We start from the raw sequence: 14,635 nt of genomic DNA, 5'->3' as shown, positions 1-14,635 counted from the left end.
AGTTGTTGGTTTAGGCCTAGTAAGTCTTATAGGGTACAGCTAGTGGCCAAACTAATATGGAGTAGCCTATGCATGATTTTGCACCGCACCAAGACCATCATGAAAACTATGACAGCTTTCGGGCGTCTATTTGTTACTCTGAGAAGCTGTCCATGAATAATGACTAAGGGTAACCTAGGGCCGGGAGTAAGGATAGGCCCACTTAAAAAGATAGTAACATAATCTCAGTGAATGTTCAACATTTACCCAATTAGTAAACCTTTTTTTAAACATGAGGATGGTTAAGGCTTGTTTGTGCATGTAGGCACAACAACATTAAGTCCTTGGGGCAACACTCTAAACACAATCTAGTCAAGCGAGGCTAAAGTCTAGTCATATCGACTGGTTTACGTTAGTCAACGATTATCCCGCCATAATCTTGGTAGAGATGCCTTCACGACTAACCCAAAAGGTCGCCTGACCAGAACATAATGGTCACAGTTCTATTTTAATCTGGTCCTACAATAAATGTCAGCACTGGGACGAAACTCACTAGTCAATCAGGTTGATATATTCGTCATATGAAAAAGCGCGGGAAAATATTAACAATTGTAGCGCCACGGTACGGCCTAGCGTACTGCACTGAACTATAGTACATTGTACACATACGTACACGACGAGCAAGGAACGTACAGCAGGGAGTTAGCAGCCAGACGGTTACGGTACGAAAAATCAAAAAAATATTATCATCCAGTGATATTGTCAGTAACCATTGCAAGGTTAGTATATTAGACCAGTTTTCTTTGGGCCTTTGGCCAGTGTCGTTTGTTAGTCACTTAAAAAGTATATAGTATATTAGACCATAAAGTGTGTATTTTCGATTATTCCAACTTGTGTACGAACAAGCTAAGATCTAGGTCCTAGGATAGGCCTATCATGCAGTAGCTATAGGCGAATTGCCTAACGTTAAACCTAATGACGTTAAGCTGCCTTGTAGTTGTAGTAGTTGTACAGCACAGTTTATCGTAACAGTAGGCCTCCGTATATTTACAGTATCATGGTGGCCCCGGTATTCACGCGTTTCTCATGTTTGCAATGGATAATTTCTTTACAAAATAACAAACCTAAATTAAACTTAATATTTATAATCTGTATTAGAAACTTTAGCCTTAGGGGGATAGGACCTTGGCTATATTATTCTTGAAATATTTTAGGGGGATAAATTCACAGCAGTGTTTCTCCTGCACTTTCAGGGGGGACATAGCCTAGGCTTAGGTCCTAGGCCTAGGCCATATTATTTATACCTAGATTAGGTTTGAGTTAAGGATTAGCCTCCAATTAGGGTCACCCTTAGATAACGAATTAACTAGAATAGTGTGTATGGGATTGTGTAGTTGCGTGCGAAACTGTTACACTAAATAAGCTGATTATTCCTAGGGCCCTATAGCCCCCCCCCCCCAGGCCTAGCCCTACAGTAAATAGTTTTTATAAAATACAGAGGCTAGGCCTATGTTTCATACGAAACATCAACTGAACATGACGCCAATCTTTTATTACCAGTTTGTCCACTGACCATCCTATCCAACAATCCCGTTAACAATTCACAGGAGAATACACTCCCCCTTCCAAAATAAACATTGGGGACCTTGGAGCAATCTAACAGCCTATTGCTGCCACAGCTGTGTCATATCAATTTATAGGCCTAGTTGTCAGTAATATAGAGGGGGAATATTTCTGGACAATTGCACTGACTTGTCCGGAATTTTTGGCTAAAATTTGTTATATATTCTAGCGACAGTTTTTTCTGCTATTTTTTAAGTTTGTACAAAACAGTTCCGATTCAGAACAAAGGTGGGTGGGTGTTTAATTTGTTGTAGCTGTTTGTAGGGAGTCATATAGCCTTGGACTAGGCTTTTTTCAAGATGGAATATTCCTCGCTTTACCTGTGGTACCGTGAACCGCAGTTGATCCCCCTAGGCAAACCCTAATTCCATTGGAAATAAAATTGGACATCTTTTACGGGGTGTTTCATTCAACTTTTTGGAAATACTACAATTTCAAACATAAATGTATTTGGTTATCATTGTACACTTGACAAATGAAAATGTAGCTACCATAGCGGATTGATTAATGTTTGCACATGTTTCTTTTCCATACAGGTATCAAATGCATTCAGGCTTCTGTATCACTGCATAGTAATTTCACTTCCATTTCTACTGTACATTTTAGTAATGGGATGTGATTAAATAGTTGAATTGTGACTGGTATCGTACCGTACATGTTTACCCACATGCTGTACAAAATATGCACATGAACATTAGGGATGTGAACAAATAACAAAAGTTGTATGTCTATCACATTGGCAGATAGACGTCGTTTAATTGTGGAAGAGGATGCTACTAGCGAAGTGGTTAAGAAAGTCTATCCTTGGCTATTTGAAGATGAAGAGGTACTGTATGAGTATGTCTTTGTAGATATTATTTATTATACAGTAGTCTGCGTAAAAGTAAAATTCAATCTTGTGGTTTCAAAAGTTATGGACATTTGAATATATTCACTTTATGCCCACCACTTGTTCGAACCACGACTTTGTTTTTCAAAAATCAATTCAAGACAGTGTTGCGCTAAGCAGCGCGATTGCAGGATTCCCACACTTTTTTTGCTGATACCGCTATTGGGAATTTGTAGGGGGGATGTTCCCCCTTAAAAAGAAACCATTTTGTTTTATTCTGAGCTAGAGCCCGATCTATACCTTTATCAGCAAGATCACTCCGCAAAACCTCATGTCCTCATCCCAAGACTTGGGGAGCCTACTGCTCCTACATTGACCAGCTACAGTAGTCTCTCTCTACTTCTTTACCAATTCGCATCTTCCATCCCTTTCGACATGTCTAAACCATCTCAATCTACTAGACCGGCAGCCCAGAGCACTTTGATCAAACGAACGAGGTACCAATATCTGAGTATTGGAACATTTGTGGAAAAACCCAGTATATCCAAAAGTGGACGTCTGCCGTGGTCGCTCTGCTGCATGTGGCCCATGGGGCCGGTTAAAGGGGGCCAAAAATGCATCTGATCAAACGAACGAGGTACCACTTGAAACCAATGTCAACTTAATGCATGAATGCCACATAGTACTGAATGGCCCATGACAGACAAATTTTCTGCTGCAAAGGGCCCGCCAGACGCCCCAAAAGGGCCCCTAAAAATGCATCTGATCAAACGAACGAGGTACCACTTGAAACCAATGTCAACTTAATGCATGAATGCCACAAAGTAATGAATGGCCCATGCCAGACAAATTTTCTGCTGCTAAGGGCCCGCCAGACGCCCCCAAATATGGCCCAAATGCCCATTATCGTAGCATTGACCCAGATTAAATATGCAAGGTACCACTCAAAACCGGTTTGGAATGTTCGGGTTGACCATACAGACTATGGAAATAATCATGCCAGACAAATTTTCTGCTACAAAGGGCCCGCCAGACGCCCCAAAAGGGCCCCTTAAAATGAATTTGATCAAACGAACGCCGTACCACTTGAAACCAATGTCAACTTAATGCATGAATGCCACAAAGTACTGAATGGCCCATGCCAGACAAATTTTCTACTGCTAAGGGCCCGCCAGACGCCCCCAAATATGGCCCAAATGCCCATTAGCGTAGCATTGACCCAGATTAAATATGCAAGGTACCACTCAAAATCGGTTTGGAATGTTCGGGTTGATCTTACAGACTATGGAAATAATCATGCCAGACAAATTTTCTGCTACAAAGGGCCCGCCAGACGCCCCAAAAGGGCCCATAAAAATGCATTTGATCAAACGAACGAGGTACCACTTGAAACCAATGTCAACTTAATGCATGAATGCCACAAAGTACTGAATGGCCTATGCCAGACAAATTTTCTACTGCTAAGGGCCCGCCAGACGCCCCCAAATATGGCCCAAAATGCCCATTATCGTAGCATTGACCCAGATTAAATATGCAAGATACCACTCAAAACCGGTTTGGATCCACACAAAAACAATATTAAATGCAAAGGTACTTTCCGCAGAGTAAAGAACTGCCAATGCAAGACAAATTTTCTTCTGCATAGGTCCCACCAGATAGAAAGAATAGGTGGCCCAATGTGGCCCTATATATGGGTCTAAAGAATTGGATATATGTGCCTTGTAACATGACATTTCAAGCTCATGATTATATTGTTTCCAGCATAAATTGGAGTTACTGTACACAAGACCAGTGTTTTATCTTATTTAGCTATTCGCTGCTCTAAGCAAAGTAAAGATAACACTTTCACCTAAGCCTCTAAATATTTTGGGATTTGCTGGCCTGGGCAAAAATTACAGTTCCCCACATTATAATTCTAACACTCTGAGGAAGAGTCTTGCCTGGCTTGGATCCACAGAACTACGGTTGGAAGAGCAAGAATGGGTGCTACAGCCCTGACTGGTTTGAGGGACCGGCTCTCCCAGATCATCTATTCCAAGAGGGGGAACTGAGCGAAGATTTTCAAAGTAGCCGACCAGACGTGGCTTCCGAGTTTGATGGCGATGATTCAAGTACTGAACCATCTTGGAGTGATGACTCCGACAATGAAACATTGATTTGAGCTTCCATTGTCTTTTTAGAATCAAGTTCATGGGAATACTTAATTTTCATAAACTTAGAGATCTGTCTGAATGGCAAATGCAGTGTCTTTTTACAATGCACACACTCCAGTGTTTAATCACTGTCAAGAGACATGAATTCTCAGTTCTTATACTTCGAACCTAACATGTGTCATGTTCAGAGTAATCACATAATGATCTTTTGTTACTATCTTTGCCAATTATGATTTTAGTACATTTTAAACTAGCAAGATGACTTTCTTCAAAGGTAAAAGATCCCTTCATAGATGAAAACAAAAACCCTCATCTAGCATTCATATTTCTGAAAAATGGATGCCACATCTATTTGTTGGACTTGTTACAAGCTATTCGAATTGAATTAGTGTAATGATGGAAGTTCTAAAAGACCAAGATGGAGTAATATACGCCAATTACTCATTTTATATTTTGTATCAGGGAATGGAGTCATACGTGGTGATATCAGTATTTGTTTGTTCAATCTTAGCATTTTAAGTCCTTTAAAGAGTGTACCCAGCATAAAGGTACATATACATTTCTATGCTTCAATTATGTATCTTTTAAAAACCATATTGGACAGTTTCAACTTGAAACTGTCCAATATGGTTTTTAAAAGATACATAATTGAAGCATTACTTTCAACCCAAACCTTTATCGTTAAGTACAAGTTATCAAGCATTTTCACCATTGTTTGATAATTGTTTCTTTGTCTGAGCTTAAGAAACAAAACAATCTCTTTTGTTCGACTACATGTATGTCTTAAGATGACACTTGAGCGTTCTTTCTCAAGATTTTAAACTTTGTAGATTTACAATGCTAACGTAAACACAGTGTTTTAAGATACAAAATGATTTTTGGTTTCTTATTTACAATACATAAACTGATTTTAATCTGCTCCAGTGTTTCCAGCGAAACAAAGTAACTGTCAAGTTAAACACTGCTCACGATACAAAGTACTGACTGGATAAAAGGAAAAAGAATAGATAAAAGGAACAAGAATGGATTTGAGAATGCATTATAACTGTCAGGATCTCCCTCAAAGACTGAGTTCGCGTCATTTTTGTTTTGCTCAATGAAATGTTCAGTAATTGATACACCTACTAGTATACTAATCTCATTATTCCATTGGCCTATGTAGCGGGAAGGAATTTGAATAATTCAGGATGTTCTTGATTGTTATAGATTGGTTTCTTGTGGCATCTTAACTATTTAAACTGCATATTTCTTTTACATGTGGAGGGCCTTTTGCAGAAGAAAATTTGTATTGCATTGGCATTTCTTTACTCTGTGGAATGTTACAAATGTCATGTCACAAGGCACATATATTCTGCATCAATATACAATCCATTAGGCCCATATAGGGCCGCATTGGGCAACCTATTCTTTCTATCTGGTGGGACCTATGCAGAAGAAAATTTGTCTTGCATTGGCAGTTCTTTAATCTGTGGAAAGTACCTTTGCATTTGATATTGGTTTTTTTGTGGTACCAACTATGATTGATCATAGCCCATTTGGGGGCCCTTTTTTTTAGTGTGTTTGTTGGCCCCTTTGTAGCAGAAAATTTGTCTGGCATGATTATTTGCATAGTCTGTAAGATCAACCCGAACATTCTAAACCGGTTTTGAGTAGTACCTTGCATATTTAATCTGGGTCAATGCTACGATAATGGGCATTTGGGCCATATTTAGGGGCGTCTGGAGGGCCCTTAGCAGCAGAAAATTTGTCTGGCATGGGCCATTCAGTACTTTGTGGCATTCATGCATTAAGTTGACATTGGTTTCAAGTGGTACCTCGTTCGTTTGATCAAATTCATTTTAAGGGGCCCTTTTGGGGCGTCTGGCGGGCCCTTTGTAGCAGAAAATTTGTCTGGCATGATTATTTCCATAGTCTGTAAGGTCAACCCGAACATTCCAAACCGGTTTTGAGTGGTACCTTGCATATTTAATCTGGGTCAATGCTACGATAATGGGCATTTGGGCCATATTTGGGGGCGTCTGGCGGGCCCTTAGCAGCAGAAAATTTGTATGGCATGGGCCATTCATTACTTTGTGGCATTCATGCATTAAGTTGACATTGGTTTCAAGTGGTACCTCGTTCGTTTGATCAGATGCATTTTTAGGGGCCCTTTTGGGGCGTCTGGCGGGCCCTTTGCAGCAGAAAATTTGTCTGTCATGGGCCATTCAGTACTATGTGGCATTCATGCATTAAGTTGACATTGGTTTCAAGTGGTACCTCGTTCGTTTGATCAGATGCATTTTTTGGACCCCTTTAACCGGCCCCATGGGCCACATGCAGCAGAGCGACCACGGCAGACGTCCACTTTTGGATATACTGGGTTTCTCCACAAATGTTCCAATACTCAGATATTGGTACCTCGTTCGTTTGATCAAAGTGCTCTGGGCTGCCGGTCTATACGTCTCTGAACATAATCCCGAATATGTGTTAGTCCTAAGCGATCTCTTAACTTCTCAGGTGAATTTACCATATGTACTGTATAATATCTAATTGATCTCATTTAACCATAGATACTACTTGAATTAAAGCGACTTGAAGGAAAGACGACAATGGCACAGTTGCTTGGTGAAGGGCTTTCCAAGTATGGAGATGCCATAATCCGCTGCACTTTGAAGATGAAGCATCCCACTGTCATAGATACATCCATGGAGAAGGACGAGGGTGCCTGTTAAGGTACATTAGTAACAATTCAATCTGTAATTCACTATTCAAGTGATCATCACCCAGGTATGTGCTGGGTCTTCAAAATGGACTACGAGCAAAGTCTGAGGCAGGGGTGGATGCAAAATATGTCTTGGTAAGGGGGTATAACCATTCAGATGTATGGTAGTGAAAAATAAACACCTTCATTAGACATTAACGTTTGTCGTCTTGCATCATACAGTCTGAGGAAAATAGGGCGCATCCGTACATACTCAGACTGTGGTAGCACCAAAAGGCTAGTGCACGCATTTGTCTCTTCACATCTTGACTCTTGCAACAGACTCATTTATGGACTGCCAAATAAGCTCCAGCGTTGTACGAGCTGCCAGGTTGGTTACCTTATCTAGGAAGTGTGAACACATAACCCCCATCCTTGTAAATCTCCACTGGTTACAAGTGAAGAAGCATATCATGTGTAAGTTAATGCTTTTGACCTACAAAATATTAAATAAACTTGCTCCATACTATCTATGTAAACTTCTCAATATCAATGAACCGGTACATATTCTCAGGTCAAATGCTGCTACAACACTTATTGTACAAATGTCAGCACCATTACTTACGGTGAGAGTTCATTTTTCAGCAGCTGCTAAACTCTGAAACCAACTACCACCACATGTTTGAAATGCTAAATCTATATGTAAATTTAGGACCTTGTTAAGACTTACTAGCAGAGGGTTGTGTGATTTTAAATCATGCTGATTTAAATCAGTGGTTTTTTTTAAATCACTGATTTAAATCACTTTTCTAATTCTTGGCAGGAAAAGTTGAATTTGTGGTCAGCATATTCTCTGAAATCAAGCAGTTCCTTATAAAATAGAGTCTCAATCAAGTATCAAAGCAATTTCAGTAAATCTGGGGGGGGGGGGGGGTTGTATTTTCAGGGAGAAAAATCCTTGTCACATACACCGGTATGGCATGAGGCCTATCATGCTTAAACAAATTGAACAATTCTAGAAATTGCCTGCTAGAATCCCCTCAGAGTTCAGTTAAGTTCAGTAGAATAAGGATCAGGATGGACCCTGTGAAAGACCCTGTACCACAGATAACCCAGACTGCCAGATATGATCATGGATGAACACAATCAAGTGCTCAGATGATAACGAGACAGGCTGTGTATTGACGGTAGATTGCATAAATTATGGCTGTGAAGCACTTCATTTGGTACAAACAAGTGTCTGTGTTCAACAAAGGGAAATTGGTACAGTATCATGGGCCCCTTAGTGGAGGGGATATAGGGCCTAATTTTGAAATTATATTCAAGACTGTTGACTTCCCTTGATTGTCCAGAAATCAAATTAAATCATTGGGCTGATTGCTCGTATGTGATATGGGTGGGTATAGATGTTTTTGGAAGATTTAGGTAACATTTGAGAGGAAATTGAACTTTTGATTATTGCAAAATTTATTCAATTATTAAAAAAAAATTTAAAAAATCAACTCTGAATTAGCATTTATATTTGCAATATGGGTAATGTTTTGTATAATTATATTTTTTCTGTGTGCAGTGCATTGCAGCATTGTGGTCTTGGACGGAATGCCCTATATAAAAACGTTTTATTATTATTAAGGTTATTATAACATGTTTGAAGTTATGGATATGGATATAGAATGTCTATTCCAATTTCCAAAAATATATTGTTCAATATGCAAATCCATGGGTGGAAGTAGGTGGTATGTGACAACCTGCCCCCACTTCCCCCTATATGCCTATATGTATTATAGGCTACACGATATGCAGTTTGATCCATTTATATGATGCAATGTTACATTGTTACAAGCTGAGTATATGGAAATCTAGTCTACTTACTCTACTTTGGAAACAAGAGACATTTCAATTTATCACTGTCTGCATATTCTCAAATAATATCTTCCTTGTTCAACTTTCACACTAGTTCATGCTCTGTTGCCAGCTGAATCCTGAGGTTCAAATTTTCATGTGTCAATCTGCTTGCTAGTCTGCTCTCTATTATCTTCATTTTACTGAAGACCTCAGAATATGGTACATGGTTGTTAATTCAGGGAAAACATGTTCTCGGACTTCAGGAATCTGTAGGTATCAATGAAACCTATCAGCTTTGGGTCCAAGATACGAGTTTGACAACTGATACATATTCTTGACAAATGGAGCAACTCTTTCAATACAATCTCAGTATTTGATATTTTTCCATTAATGTTTCTATATTTTGCTTCAAATGTTCCTTATCAGTTATCATTGTCTTGAATCCCTCAAGCTGAAACAATGACATGGATGCAATCATTTTTTATGGCCCATGCCAGTAGGGGCCCACGACAAATAACTGAACAATTGGCATAACTTAAAGATGCTTGCTTGGGTTGAGCTCATACTTGATATTACTTAGCTAAGTAGCCTAGACCTTATCGAATGATACAAATATCTTTGCTGAAAATAAGACCTGTGATGTATTTAGTACTCTACTTTAATATTATCACCTAAGCAATTTATCGAGTATTGAGTATTGCTCTCCGGACTGCAGATGAGTGAATCTGTGATATTTTTGTCGTATCGATGTTACCAAATATGACATAATATCACTCTTCTGAAATGTCATGATGTTATGAGTGCTTTAACATTCTGTTGTTGATTTTTCTTTTAGAGTCTAGAATGCATGCAGCAATTCTGTCAGTTCCGACTCTACTGAATGAGAAGTTGGGTGCTATGATTGTATTTGCAGATGAGGATAGTGTAAGTACCCAATGTATTATTTAAATCAACAGTATGTAAACTATGGGTCAAGGCCATCAGAGGTGGTCTGATGTTGTATGTTACAGTGTCGAGGGTTCATCATGATAGTGCCCTGGTAGTGTTTCCTTTGGGGTATTCAGCAATTTTAGGTCTGATGCCATATGGGCTATTTCAGGAAATAACTCAAAATTAATATTTTCCTACAGATTGTATGGTCACAATGCTTAGAGTTTAATTGTCACGATAGTGTTTTGGTAGTGCTCCTTTGGGGTGTTTGGAATTTTAGGCCAAAGGTCATGTATGGGCCATATGGGTCATTTTGAACTCCTGAACTTCGCCTGAAATCACACAAAATGTTTCTTTTCCTATGAATTCTATGGTGCAGTGTTGAGCATTTTTCACAGTGGTACTTAGGTAGTGCCTCCTTTGGGTTTTTAGGATTTGGGGGCCTAAGTCACCTGTAGACCATATGGGCCAATTTATGAAATCACTCAAAATGATACTTTTCATACAAATTTGCCCTAAAATTGGTTTAGCCCTAACATTTGTTGGGGCATCTTTTTTTTTTTTTTGGGGGGGGCATTTTTTGGCATCCTTATTTCTGGGGGGCCTTGAAATATTTGGGCCCTGAAAACCTGTCTGCAACAAAGGCCCGCACATCTGATCATTATTCCCTAACTAAATATCACATGTATGACCTGGGAGTGTTCATAGCTGTAAATATAGTAAGGGCATCATCACAAAGGTAGAATAGACTAGTATGTATGTGATAACTGGAACAGAATGTTGGACAGATTTCAATCTGTAGTTGCAGTAACCATAACCCAATGTGGATTTCCTGATCAGCCCCAAGTGTATTAAAATCATCTAGTGGAATGAATCCCTACCATGATGTAATTAGCTGTAACAAGATGTCATAACTCATGGCAAATATTCATTTCTCTCTAAAATACACGGAACCAGTGCACCATTTACAGGGTAGCTCTGTTGTTTCATTTATACTCTGCTATTATTTATATCATCAAAAATAGTATTACTTGTAGTGAATACGATGTACTGTAAATTGATTTGAAAAAAATATTTAAGAAATTATTTATTTTGATTCCTTCGTTGGTGGAGTACATTTGTTTGTTGGTCACTCATGGCCATCATGGTGGATCAGCCACCCCTCCCATTTTCTGAAACTGGAAAGCGCTGTATATTGAATACATATACCTTAATATCTTTGCAGGTTACAGACTTGTCAGACGTGCCAGTTTATATCCAGGTGACAGAGGATGAAGGTGTTCCAGAGTACACTGTGATAGTGGAAACCTTGCAAGTAGCTACTTTGAAAAGTTTGTTCGCAGCCATGTGCAATTATTTGGCAGTGTTCTATGTCCTAAATATGGCATATGAGCCTTTGCTGAAGAAAACCCTTCAGTTTTAAAAAAAAATCATTTTGAATGTTGATGATACTACACCGGCAGATAAATCAGTCAATAAAATTCTGGAGAAACTAAACATGCAAATCGCTAAAAATTGATGGCCTAATTACTGCTCCAGGCACCTACCATTTTTTGTACAGTTTTTTTGGCTCAAACTGTCATCACATTTATAACATAGAATACTGCCTATCAATTGCACTAGCATATATGAGTCAAAATAGGCTAAGGTGTTATAAAACTGTAACTAACTTGCAAATAATAAGTCATTGAAAATTTTTTCATTATCATTTGAGCTGTTGCGTGTGTTAGTTTTGACTTACAAAATGTTGTTATTTTTGGTTACGATGCCGAAGGCCGAGTAACCTATGCGATCAAGTTGGCGCGTGTGAAGGTGCGTTTGTTTTGCTATCTGACCGAGGACTTGAACAAAACAATTTCAGGTCCTCGGTTGTGATTTCTAAAGAATCACCACGTCCTCGGAAGAATTCTATTGTATGGGGTATTGTTAAGGTTAGGGTACGTGGATTTGAACAATGGAAAATACAATAGGGTCCTCAGTCTGAATGTAATGCAAACATGTGTGTGTGGGTATGCGTTTGTTTTGCTATCTGACCGAGGACTTGAACAAAAGAATTTCAGGTCCTCGGTTGTGATTTCTAAAGAATCACCACGTCCTCGGAAGAATTCTATTGTATGGGGTATTGTTAATGTTACGGTACGTGGATTTGAACAATGGAAAATACAATGGGGTCCTCGGTCTGAACGAAACACAAACATGTATGTGTGTGTGTGTGTGTGATGTGACAGCTTGCTCGTAAACACGATATCTCAACAACGACACATTGGATCAATGTCATATTGGACTGGTGATGTGTGGATGGTCCCTATTGTTTTTGTTCTCCATCACATGAATATTAATAAGTGGGTAGGACTTAAAGTAAAATTCTTAAAATGTCAATATCTTCGCAACGGTATGTCCGATCTGCTTCATACTTGGTATGGTGATGTAAGTGGTTCATTGTCACATGACAATGGAATTTCATCTAATTAATATTCATGAGTAGGTGGGGCTTAATCCTTAATTGCTAGAAATAGCTTGTAAACCTGAAATCTTAGAAATTAAATGTTGAATTACTGTCATTTTGAACTAGTACATGCTCCATGATTAGTAGATGTTCCCTATTGTTTTTGTTGTTCATGACATGAATATTAATGAGTAGGCAGCAGTTAAAGTGAAATTCTTAAAATGTCAATAACTTTGCAACGGTATAACCGATCATCTGCATACTTTGTTGATTGGTGGTGGATAATAATAGTTACATTTTCATATGGAAATAACATGTAACCTCATTAATATTCATGTGTTTGTTGGCCATATAGCATTTGTTGTCCCTCATTCCTAAACTCCTGTCATTCGTCACGTTTGACATGTTTTCCTGGTTCCTGGGAGCTTGCTGATCTTATCTATATTTGTTTTGCTTTATAAAACCATGAAATTGGCTAGCCAGGCCATTAAAGGAGTAGTCCAGTGACAAATTAAACTGGACTGAAAAAAAGTAACCTTTGCAATTAAGTTGGCATATGTGTATGTTGTGATGAGTTGGCATGTTTGTATGTTTTGATCAAGTTTGCGTGTGGGTATGTGTGTATATGTATGTTGCATAAATAGCTGGCTCAGACAATTAAAGGGATAGTCTATAGTGAAAATAGTAAATGAACTTAATAATCTGGTATTACTGTACATGTACCTATAGAGTATAGGGAAATCTTATGTGAGTGGGGTAGATTAATGTGTTGGTAGTGAGGTGTGAAACTGGTAAAATCTGATGGGTGTCAGGTGGGGGGGGGGGTTGTCAGATGAGTAGGGTGATGTTGGGATCAGGGTTGTAGGATGGTAGGTGAGGCTGCAGGTGGTATGATGGTAAGGGTCCGCTCTGGGTTGGGGATATGGGTTGTGTCGTATGATCCCCATGTGTTTGTCTGGAGAGGGGGTGTGGGGTGGTGAAATGCCTAGAGTCAACTATATCACTTTTTTTCAACTTTATATGTACATCAATAAAGGCATTAATTTTTGGTTTTGTTTACGATGGCCAGGTAATCTACAGTTTAGCATGTTTGCAAGTGTATGTATAATCTTAAAAACAATAAATTTAATTACTGTAAATGTATTGAATAACTTGTAGATATGCTACATTATCATTACATGGACCTCATTGTTTTTGTTGTCCAGTACATGAATATGTGGGTGGGGCTTGTAATCAAATTCTTAAAATGTCGATATTTTTTCAAATATATGTCTGATCACCTTCATACTTGGTAGGTTGGTACAGTAGTGCTACAGGAAACTGAAATTTCATTTATATTCATGAGTGCAACTGACAACTTTATGTCTGATCAGCTTCAGTTTGGTTTCAGTTGTCTGGCAATAAGTACAATACAGGTATATAACAATAACAAATTCTGACTTATCTTATTTCATAAACTCTCATCGGCATCAGAACCACTAAACCTTTGGGTTTTCTGGTTCTTCAATTACTGATGAAATCAGACACTCTTTTGTACTTACTATTGAGGTGAAGCATATGTAGTGTTTAAGAGAAAATATAAAATGTGATTCCAAATTAATACAGAAATTCTTGCTTTCTTTTTTTCATGTGAGAGGGCTTGATGGTCTAGCAGTGGTTAAGGCCCAATCAGGTTTTATATCCAAGAATTGTTCCCACCAGTTAGCTCAACAGACAGCTTTGTACCTATAAGGGAGTTGTCGCAGGTTCGAATCTGTGGTGGGTCATATAAAACTAGTACAGAAAAACTACTTTTATCCATGGGCAAGACTAACTGGATTAGTCAAGTGACTGCTGGACTAATCATTTAGGTCGCTTGACAAAAGCCTGGTCGATAGAGCATTGTTGAAAGACTAGCAAAAACTGGTCATGTGACTAATTGAATAAGTCAATTGACATCTTGACTAATCGTTTAGGTCGCTTGACCAAAGCCTGGTCGATAGAGGCATAATTGAATGACTAGTAAAAACTGGTCATGTGACTAATTGAATTAGCCAACTGACATCTTGACTAATCGTTTAGGTCGCTTGACTAAAGCCTGGTCGATAGAGGCATAATTGAATGACTAGTAAAAACTGGTCATGTGACCAGGTTTACTTAGTCATATGACC

General features: G+C 38.7%; 1 long non-coding RNA gene across 1 annotated transcript; it reads left to right on the top strand.

The window, feature by feature from the left end:
• Positions 1-333: 333 nt before the first annotated feature.
• On the top strand, positions 334-14,085 carry LOC139973715 (uncharacterized). The gene is made up of 5 exons (XR_011795301.1): positions 334-758; positions 2,346-2,428; positions 7,134-7,296; positions 9,945-10,033; positions 11,265-14,085. It is a non-coding gene; the product is annotated as an uncharacterized lncRNA (long non-coding RNA).
• Positions 14,086-14,635: the final 550 nt, after the last annotated feature.

The sequence above is a fragment of the Apostichopus japonicus genome, chromosome 9 (genome assembly GCF_037975245.1).
Source record: "Apostichopus japonicus isolate 1M-3 chromosome 9, ASM3797524v1, whole genome shotgun sequence".
Taxonomy (NCBI): domain Eukaryota; kingdom Metazoa; phylum Echinodermata; class Holothuroidea; order Aspidochirotida; family Stichopodidae; genus Apostichopus; species Apostichopus japonicus.
Note: the sequence above shows the minus strand (reverse complement) of the source record. Positions and strands in the feature narration are given on the sequence as shown.